This window comes from Penaeus chinensis, chromosome 31, assembly GCF_019202785.1.
Source record: "Penaeus chinensis breed Huanghai No. 1 chromosome 31, ASM1920278v2, whole genome shotgun sequence".
NCBI classification, from domain to species: domain Eukaryota; kingdom Metazoa; phylum Arthropoda; class Malacostraca; order Decapoda; family Penaeidae; genus Penaeus; species Penaeus chinensis.
This window is the reverse complement of record NC_061849.1, coordinates 34,079,615-34,089,614: the sequence shown is the minus strand read 5'-3', so window position 1 is coordinate 34,089,614 and position 10,000 is coordinate 34,079,615. Positions and strand designations below refer to the sequence as shown.

Below are 10,000 nucleotides of genomic sequence, written 5' to 3'. Positions count from 1 at the left end.
CGTTCGAACCCTCGAATAGGTGTTCGAATCCTCGATTAAGCGTTCGAATCCTTGAATAGTCGTTCGAATTGATAGGCGAGTGTTCAGACTCTTTGGATAATAGGACAGGCTTGCGAATCCTTGTTTGAGAGATCTGTTTCTTGGGTAAATATCCAGTTTTATATTGATATATTTTCCTATCCATGGATAAGGACTCGAATTCTGGCGAAGGTATTTTGATTCTTGTGTTCGAATCTTTGCATAAGCATTTGTGTAAGTATTCGAATCCTTAGATAGGTGTTCTGAACCTCGTATAACTGTCCGAATCTTTGCATAGCCTTTCTAATCCCTGTTTAAGTCTCCGAATCCTCACACAGGGTGTTCTGATCCTTACGTAAGTGTTCGAGTCCCTTGGATAACCCTTTAATACGTGTTCGAATCCTCGGCTAATGGCACACCTTCAGACGAGGACGACACGGGCCAGGAGGAACACGGCCGCGGTTACGACCTCGTGTGAGCGCGGCAAACCTTTCCCGGGTCGAGATGGTTAATAAAACTCGGACTTGATGTTGTTTTATGAGTTGTGAGGGATGCCGGGGCGGGCGGCGGCGGTGGTGAGGGCGATGGTGATGATGATGGGCTGGCCACGATGGTGATGACGATGGGCTGGCCACGATGGTGAATAGTGGTGGTGATGACGGTGCACTTCCTACGATGGCGAATGATGGTGATAGCGATGGTGATGAAAGTGTACGTGCTACGATGGCGAATGGTGTTGATGGCGGTAAGCTTGCTGAGGTGATGGTGATGGCGATGGTGTTGATGTATTGTTCGGGTTAGAGGCATTTGGCCTGTTGGTGGTCGCCGAAACTTAAGTATATTTGAATATTCATGAGATTTTTTGTTGTTTTCTTTATTCTCTCCTTTACTCTTAAAAGGACGTTGAGTATGGAAAGGAGGGAATTGAAAATAAAGGGGACTTTTATGCGCCCGGCGTGATTTACATCTTGTTTATTATCTTTTTTATTATCATTGTAGTTAGTTTATTATTATTGCTATTGTTTCTGTATTATTATGTTCATTATTATTATAATTGTTATTGTTGTTTATTTTGTTATTGTTCTTTTTTGTTATCGTTACCATTATCATCACCATAACCATCACCATCACCACCATCATCACTCCATTTTCCCCATACAAAAATAAATAAGTAAAAATAAATAAATAAGTAAATAAATAAACCTCGGAGCACACACGCAATCCAAAAACACTCACACACTAAAAAAATAAAAAAACTCAAAATTTTATCCTTCTTAATATTTCCTTCATCGTGCCCCTTCTTGAGAAATTTCCCGCCGTCGCTCTAATGACCAAACTAGCACCGCGATGATTTCGTCAGGTTGATTATATACTTTTTTTTGGGGGGGGGAGGGGGGAGGGGGGGGAAGAGGCAGAGACGGCTCTTATTTAATATTCTCTTAACGAAGGACTCCGTACAGGCGAGAAGCGCCTCTGCCACTGGAATACCTGAGGAAGGATCGGGTGTTAATTACACACGGGTTTCATTAATGACCTGTGTGATATTACCTGGTTGGGGGTGGGAAGGGGTGTCTTGTGTAGGGAAGGGAAGGGGAGGGATGGGAAGGGAAGGGGAGGGGAGGGGAGGGGAGGGGAGGGGAGGGGAGGGGAGGGAAGGGGAGGGGAGGGAAAGGAAGGAGTAGAAGGGAAGGGAAGGGGAGGGAAAGGAAGGAGTAGAAGAGAAGAGAAGGGAGGGGTATGGGAAGGGAAGGGAAGTGAAGGGAAAGGATAGGGGAAGTAAAAGGAAAAGGGAAGGGGTAGGAGAAGAGAAGGAGTAGGAGAAAGAGAAGGGAAGAGGTAGGAGGTTCTAAGGAAAGAGGGACAGGGAGAGAGGGATTCGAGAGAAATTGGAAAGTAAGAGTAGGTGTTTAAAGGAAAGAGGAAAGGGGAGGAGGAGGAGGATGCTTAGAAAAAAGGGAAGGAGAGAGAGAAAAGTGTAAGGTAAGGTTCAAGAGCAAGAGGGGAAGGGAAAGACAAAGGAGGGTAAGGTAAAGGAAAGGAAATGGTAAAAGCTCCATGTGGGATAGGGAAAAGGTTTTTTAGGAAAAAAAGGGAGGGCGGAAGTTTAAGAAAAGAGGGGAGGAGAAGAAGAAGAAGAAGAAGAAGAAGAAGAAGAAGAAGAAGAAGAAGAAGAAGAAGAAGAAGAAGAAGAAGAAGAAGAAGAAGAAGAAGAAGAAGAAGAAGGGGGAGGAGGAGGGGGAGGGGGGGCAACGGGGCAAGGTGTTAGGTAAGGGAAAAGGTAAGCAGCGATGATTTATGGTATTAAGCCTCTTTGTCGAATCACGAGGAGGAGGCTCAACACAGGCTTTAGAGGAGGCCTAAGGAGTTAGCTAAGGAGGTTTTGAAGGATGGGAGGAGGGGGGGAGGGGAAGGGAGGGGGGAGGAAGGGGGAGAGTCGAAGGAGGGGAGGAAGGGAGGACTCAAAAGAAGGGGGTGGGGGGGGAGCAGGGAGGACTCAAAAGAAGTGGGGGGAGGGAGGATTATGGTAATTATTTTGACTGCTAAAATGTTAACGTCGCGGGATTACGGGAGATCGGTGGGGTAATGTTTATGTTAATGAGGTGGTTTAACATTCGTTCGCGTCGGGATCGGGTGGCATCGAACAGGTGTAGTGGCGCATGCGTGTGTATTAGGGGGGAGGGGGAGGGGGAGGGGGGGAGGGGACCGAAAGTGTCATAAGGATGGAGTTTAAAGGTGTCGAAAAGGGGGTAAGGGTGACTTAAAGTATCCTGGAGGGGTGTTTAAGGTGTCGAAAGGGTGGGTGGAAGGGGTGGGGGGGGGGGAAGGGTGACTTAAAATGTCTTAAGGAAAAGGGATTATAAGGTGTCAAAAAAAAGGGTTTGTGTGTGACTTAAATTGACCTCGAAAGGGGATCTTAAGAGTGTCGAAAGGGGGGGGGGGAGGGTGACTTAAAGTGTCTTAAAGAGGGGGAGGTGTCTTTTCAGCGCGCGTGTATGACAGACGCTTGTATGCCAGGCACCGCTTGTATGCCAGACGCTTCTCAGACGTCTTGCACAGTCCGCGATGACGTCGGTAGAATTCCAACCAAAGAGAACACACAAAAAAAAAAAAAACGAGAAAGTTTATGCGTGATAAGAAGATTACAATTAATAAGGGAATAAATGAATAAGATGATTTATTAAATATGGAATAAATGAGTTAATAAAGAAAAAAAAAAATGAAAATGCTTAAAATCTCCGTGAGAAAGAGAGAGAAAAATAAATTCAGGTGGATGGGTATGTTGTGGGCACGGGGTTGGGGTGTGGTGGGGGGGAGGGGGTCAGGGACGACACCGAATACACAATAAGGAAAGTAATTAAGGTAATGGGTTTCGAGAGGGAGGTTACGTGGATGGGCAGAGGTGAATATGGGGGAGGGAGAGGGGGGAGAGGGAGGGGAAAAAGAGAGGGAGAGGGAGGGGAGAAAGAGAGGGAGAGGGAGGGGAGAAAGAAGGGGAGAGGGAGGGGAGAAAGAGAGGGAGAGAGAGGGGAAAAAGAGGGGGAGAGGGAGGGGAGAAAGAAGGGGAGAGGGAGGGGAGAAAGAGAAGGAGAGGGAGGGGAGAAAGAGAGGGAGAGAGAGGGGAAAAAGAGGGGGAGAGGGAGGGGAGAAAGAGGAGGAGAGGGAGAGGGAGGGACAAAATAGAGGTAGAAGAAAGAGAGGGAGAGCAAAGAATGGGGGGGGGGGATGAGGGTAGTAAGAGGGAAGTTGAGGACGAGGAATCGGGAGAGAGAATAAGAGAAATACGGGGAGTGGATAATGGACGAAGAAAGGGGGGTCGATAAATAGGGGACAAAGGAACAGGAAGAGAGGCCTTGTTCTGGCCCTCTCGGTTCCGTCCCAATGCTTGATGAAGGGGCGGGGCGGCGCGCAGCGGGTGGGCGGGTGGGCGGGTGGATTGGGTGGGTGGGGGCGGTCTCGTGTGTGTGTGTGTGTGTGTGTGTGTGTGTGTGTGTGTGTGTGTGTGTGTGTGTGTGTGTGTGTGTGTGTGTAATTGCATGAGTGTAAGTGCATGCCTACGTGCGTGTGTGTTCTAAGGGGATAAGGAGACAGAGAGAGAAAGAGAAAGAAAGAATAAAAAAAGAAAATAGAAAAATGCCGGAACGCGGGCTAGTAAAGGCTAGTAAATTATATGTTAGAGAGCCCCATATTGGATGTTAAAAGCCCTCGGAAACCTTTTTTTTTATTATTATTATTTTTTTTACTAGCCCATGACCCTGGCGAGAACACGTGGCTCTTACGAAGGAGAGTAAGTGGGTTCTCCGTTTCAAAGAGCACGTAAGTCCGTATAAGGCGCATTTCGGTTAACTGGGGAGAAGCGTCCGGATAGTGAGGTCTCGAAGGGGGATTTAGGTGGAGACGAATGTGTGAATAAGCGATGAAAAAAATATTATTATAATTATTATTATTACTGTCATTTTTATTCATTGCGGCTTTGAGGTGAAGTTTTGACAAAAAATAAACTAGAAAATGATGATCAAAAAGTAAAACAAAAGATGATAATGATAATTGATTAAAAGAAGAAGAAGAGGAGAAAATAGTTTACGTAGAGATCCTGTTTACTTACATTTACTGCTTATGTGAATAAAAGTAAAGAGGTAAATGGAGGGAGAGGAGGAGAAGAATGAGAATGAGATGAAAGAGAAGGATAAGAAGAAGGTGTAGAGCAAGATGAAGAAGAAAAAGAAGAACGAGGCGAGAAGGAGAAAGAGGAGGAGGAGAAGGAGTACAGCAAGATGAAGAAGAAAAAGAAGAACGAGGCGAGAAGGAGAAAGAGGAGGAAGAGAAGATGGACGAGCAAAGCATGGAGATGAGACAAGAGTGTAGGGGGGAGAGGGAGAGGGGAGGGAGAGGAAGAGGGGGTGTGGGGAGACCGCAGAATAATACGGGCATTAACTGGGTATGAATTTCGTCTCGTGATTATATTTCAAACGAGGGAGGCGAAAACGGAGACGAGGAAGAAAAACGTGTGACTTGATGATGATGATGGCAGTAATAGTGATGATGAGGATAATGATGCTATTAACGATGATAATGGTGCTATTAATGATGATGATAAAGATAGTATTTATAATGCTAATAATGGTGATGGCAATAATAATAATAATAATAATTATTATTATTATTATTATTATTATTATTATTATAATGCTTATAATAATTATATTAATAATAATAATAGTAGTAGTAGTAATAATAGTAGTAATGATAACAAAACAATAATACTGACGACTATGATGATGAAGATGATATAAACAAAAAACACTTAACCAGCTAAAAGGACACATGTCAACAAATCGGATCCTTAATTAGTCTCAGGAAATCTTCGGTTGTGACATTTTCGGATGAACGATGGCAGAGAAGCAGGAGGAGGAGGAGAAGGGGAGGGATGAGGAGGAGGAGAAGGAGAGGGAGAAGGAGAAGGAGAATGAGAAGAAAGAGGAGAGGGGGAAGAGGGAGAAGGAAAAGTAGGAAGAGGAGGAGGAGGAGGAGAAAAAGGAGGAGAAGCAGGAAGAGGAGGAGGAAGAAAAAAGGAGGAGACGCAGGAGGAGACGCAGGAGGAGGAGAAGCAGGAGAAGCAGGAGGAGGAGACGCAGGAGGAGGAGGAGGAAGAGAAAAAGGAGGAGACGCAGGAGGAGGAGACGCAGGAGGAGGAGAAGCAGGAGGAGGAGAAGCAGGAGGAGGAGAAGCAGGAGGAGGAGACGCAGGAGGAGGAGGAGGAAGAGAAAAAGGAGGAGACGCAGGAGGAGAGGAGGCGACGACTGTCGAACACCTTCCGCCTATCAGAGTGAGATCAGATCGTCTCGGAATTGGTCTTAAGAGTGTTCGATCTCCTTCAGTCCTGGGCGACGTCTGTGCCAGCTGCTGATGGGGGAGATACGGGAGCTAGGGTTCTCTATTTTCTCTCTCTCTCTCTCTCTCTCTCTCTCTCTCTCTCTCTCTCTCTCTCTCTCTCTCTCTCTCTCTCTCTCTCTCTCTCTCTCTCTTTCCTGTTTCTCTCTTTCTGTTTTCCTTCGCTATCTCTTGTCTCCTGGTTCCTCCTATTCTTCGTTGTTGTTTTTCTCCTATTCTCGCCTCTCTCTGTTCTCCCTGTTCCGTTTCTTTTCTTTCTCCCTCTTTCTCCTCGATCACGTTTCTCTCATATAAGCTTTCTCCTCTTCTCCCCTTCTCTCTCCCTCCCGTCCTCCGTTTCCCTTTCTCCTCTGCCCTTCTCACTCTTTCCCTTATCTGCTCTCCCTTCCATCTTCCCCTTTCTTTTTTCCTTTCCTCCTCTCCCCCCTTCCTTTCACCTCCTTTACCTATCCTCCTTCCCCTCCTCTCCCCTTCCTCCTTTCCCCATCACCCCCTCTCCCCCTCCCTCCATCCTCTCTCTCTCCTCTCCATCGCCTTTCCCTCTCCTTCCTACACTTCTCCCCCAGCTCTCCCCCTCCTCTCCCTTTCTTCTCCTTCGCCTCTCACTCTCCTCTCCCTCTCCTCGACCCGGAGTGCCATCGTCGAGATCAGCTGACTGATAACTCCATCTGGGGCGATGCGAGACCCAGATTAAATCGTCCGTTACTGCTGTTTCATTGTGGCTGATTGATTTTTTTAAAAATCTTATCATAGGTAGCTTGGGAGACGGTGATAATGATGGTGATGATTGTGATAATCGTAAGGGAGGGGAGGATAATCTAACGGAGGCCTGGGGGTTGACGAGGGGGAGAGGAGAGGGAGGGAGAGGGAGGGGAGGTAGGAGGTCACGGAGGGTGGGAATGGGGGAGGGGAAGAACTGGAAGAAAGGGGGATGTGGGGGTAGGAAGGGGGGAAGAGGGAGGGGGAGAAAGGAGGAGGAGGAGAAAGGGCCGTGGGAGAATAGGAGTGGAAACGAGGGAAAGGAGGAGGAAGAGGACACAGAAAATGAGGAAGAAGGAGGTTGAATCAAGGAAGAGGGGGCTGTAGAAGGGGGCTAGAAACGGAGAAGAGAACAAGAGAGAGACGAAGAACGACTAGGAACGGGGAGAGGAAGAGAGGGCAGAGGTACCATCCTTACTCCTTCTGTCCCCTTTTATAACCCCCCCCCCCCCCCCCCAAGACCGCCAGGGAAGCCGGGAAGGGAGTTCGTCGAGAACATTATCCCATTTTTGGGCCTGTCATAATGACGGAATTTGTTCGCTGTGATCTCCGGGGTCGTAATTAGCGTCCGTAGGCCTAGGGAATCGTCGGCGCTGTGTTGTGTGTTGAAGACGTTGCTCCTTATTCGGGCCGTTGATGGATGGCTGCTGTGACGCGCTCGTGTCGCGACGGCGGCGGGGTAGGGGGGGGGGAGAAGGGGAGAGGATGGGAGGGATGGGGAAAAGAAGGGTGGGGATGGGGAGGAGTGGGGAGAGATGAGGAGGAGGAGAAGACTTTTATCTTCATAATTCCTTCGCGATGGTTATGGAAATGCTTTATGGCGTCTTGTGCACACACACACACACACACACACACACACACACACACACACACACTCACTCACTCACTCACTCACTCACTCACTCACTCACTCACTCACTCGCTCACTCACTCACTCACTCACTCACTCACTCACTCACTCACTCACTCACACTCACACTCACACTCACACTCACACTCACACTCACACACACACACATAAAATGGCGTTGGTTGACATTTGAAGGTTGTGGGGGGTGGGGGGGCAAGGTCTTTTGATGACCCCATATATATTTAGCTATACAAATATTCGTCATTTGATCCCCTTTGCTTCGGGGGATCTCTCCTCCGACCCCCTGTTAACTTAAATAAGTAGATAGGTAGATAGATAGATAAATAGGTAGGTAGACAGACATATAGATAGATAGATTGGTAGATAGATACATAGATAGATTGGTAGATAGATAGATAGGTAGATAGATGAAGAAATGGCTAGATAGATAGATAGGTAAATAGGTAGATAGATATGTAGGAAACAATTCGACATAAAAGTACACATACACACAATATATATCTATCCGCGACCCGCCCAGAATTTAGATAACGAAGAAGCTGTTCTTAAAATGATCTGATAAAAAGAAGGTAACTTAACAGTTCTTCGATTCTAGTCCTGAACACGTTTCGGAATGCGTTCCTCACGCTCCTTAATTTCAAATTTTATTTTAATGTGTGTGTGTGATTATCTCCGGAATGAATGGACGCGGATGTTACACTTTATCCTCCGAGTTAATTGTGCTAATTTCATATTGCTTTTTTTCCGGTATACTGGTTTTAATTATATACTTTTTCGTGGTATGAATTATACTTTTCTCACTATACCGTGTCGCAGCAACGTATGGCTGGAAGATTTAAGGGAGAAAGGTTGTCTGCCTTTCTGCTTGTGCCCTACCTGCTTGCCTTTCTACTTGCTAGCCTTGTCTGCTTGCCTTATCTGCTCGCTTCGTCTGCTTGCCTCGCCTGCTATTGCTTGCCTCATCTGATCGCCTCTTCTGCTCCCCATGTTGCTCGCCTCGTCTGCTTTCCTTGCTGCTCGCCTCGTCTACTCGCCTCGTCTGCTCGCTTCATCTGCTCGCCTCGTCTGCTCGCTTCATCTGCTCGCCTCGTCTGCTTTCCTTGCTGGTCCCCTCGTCTGCTCGCCCTTCTGCTTGCTCGCCTCGTTCGCTTGCCCCATTTACTTCCCGCACCGCCTCTTTCGCTCCGAATCGGGCTAACGCTGTCACGGTCATCCTACCCGACACCGGCCTGGTCTGAGACACGGTCCAGACCTCTCCCCCCCCCCGCCCTTCCTCCGCGCCTCCTACGGTTTAGGCCTGCCATGGTTCCAGGCCTTTGGATTCATGGTCTCTAATTACATAGTGTGAGGCGCAGGCAGATGGGCTAAATATCGTACGGGAGTTAATTAATTTAAGGACTCGTCGAGGACCTGGGTTCTGGTCCGTCGAGTGGAAGGGCTTGGAGGTGGAGGTGTGGATTAAAGTGTAGGTGTGGGTGTGGATTTAGGTGGTGGAGTGTAGGTGAGGATCTAGGTGTAGGTGGGGGTGTAGTTGTAGTTGTGGTTTTAGGTGTAGGTGAGGTAGTGGCGTTGGTCGTAGGTGAATGGAAAGACTTCGCTCTTGGGTTTAGGTGTCGATATGGGTGTAGGTGTAAGTGTAGCTAAGGGTTTAGTAGTAGCGTTGGCCATACGTGAATGGGAATGCATCGCTCGTGGATTTAGGTGTAAATGTAGGTGTAGGTGAGGCTTGGTCGTCTCGGTCATAGGTGAATGGGATGCCGTCTCCCGTGTGGCAAGCGAAGGGGCCCGGTACAGGTGGCCACAGATGGCTCTTGAAATCCAGTTTAAGAAGATCAAAAGTGCTATAAACGTGGCCTATCATGTACTATTTTTCGTTATATTTATATGCATTACGTCAGAATTGAAATGCAGTGTTTTACGAAGGGACGAAGAGGACAGGTGGAGATCAAGTTGTACACACGGGGAGAGAGAGAGAGTGAGTGATGAGTGAGTGAGTGAGTGAGTGAGTGAGTGAGTGAGTGAGTGAGTGAGTGAGTGAGTGAGTGAGTGAGTGAGTGAGAGAGAGAAGGGGGGGCGAGGCAGACATACAGGAAGAGAGACGAGAGAGAGAGAAAGAGAGAGAGAGACGAGAGAGACGAGACATGAAGGTGAATGGAGGCTGAGTGCAGGGCAGTCCCGGTGAATGGTCATTCTTTGTGGTCACTCTTCAAGACCTCTTTTTGAGACGGTACCACGGAACGCCCCCTGCTACCCCCCCCCCCCCCTCCCCTTCATCCCTCCTCTTCCTCTTTCTCCTCTGCGCCTCCTCCTCCTCCCTCTTCGTCTCCACGCCCCCTTCCTCCCTTCTTCCTCTATGGCTCTACCCCCCTCCTCCTCCCTCCTCCCTCTACACCTCCCCTTCTCCACGCCCCATCCCCCTCCCCCCCTCTTCGCTCTCACACCCCCACGCCCACCTGGGGATCC

General features: G+C 48.1%; 1 protein-coding gene across 1 annotated transcript in view; it reads left to right on the top strand.

Annotated features, from left to right (window-relative positions):
• Positions 1-10,000, top strand: part of LOC125041620 (cyclin-dependent kinase 4-like) — a 148,478-nt gene that overhangs the window by 30,075 nt on the left and 108,403 nt on the right. The gene's annotated exons all lie outside the window — the stretch shown is intronic.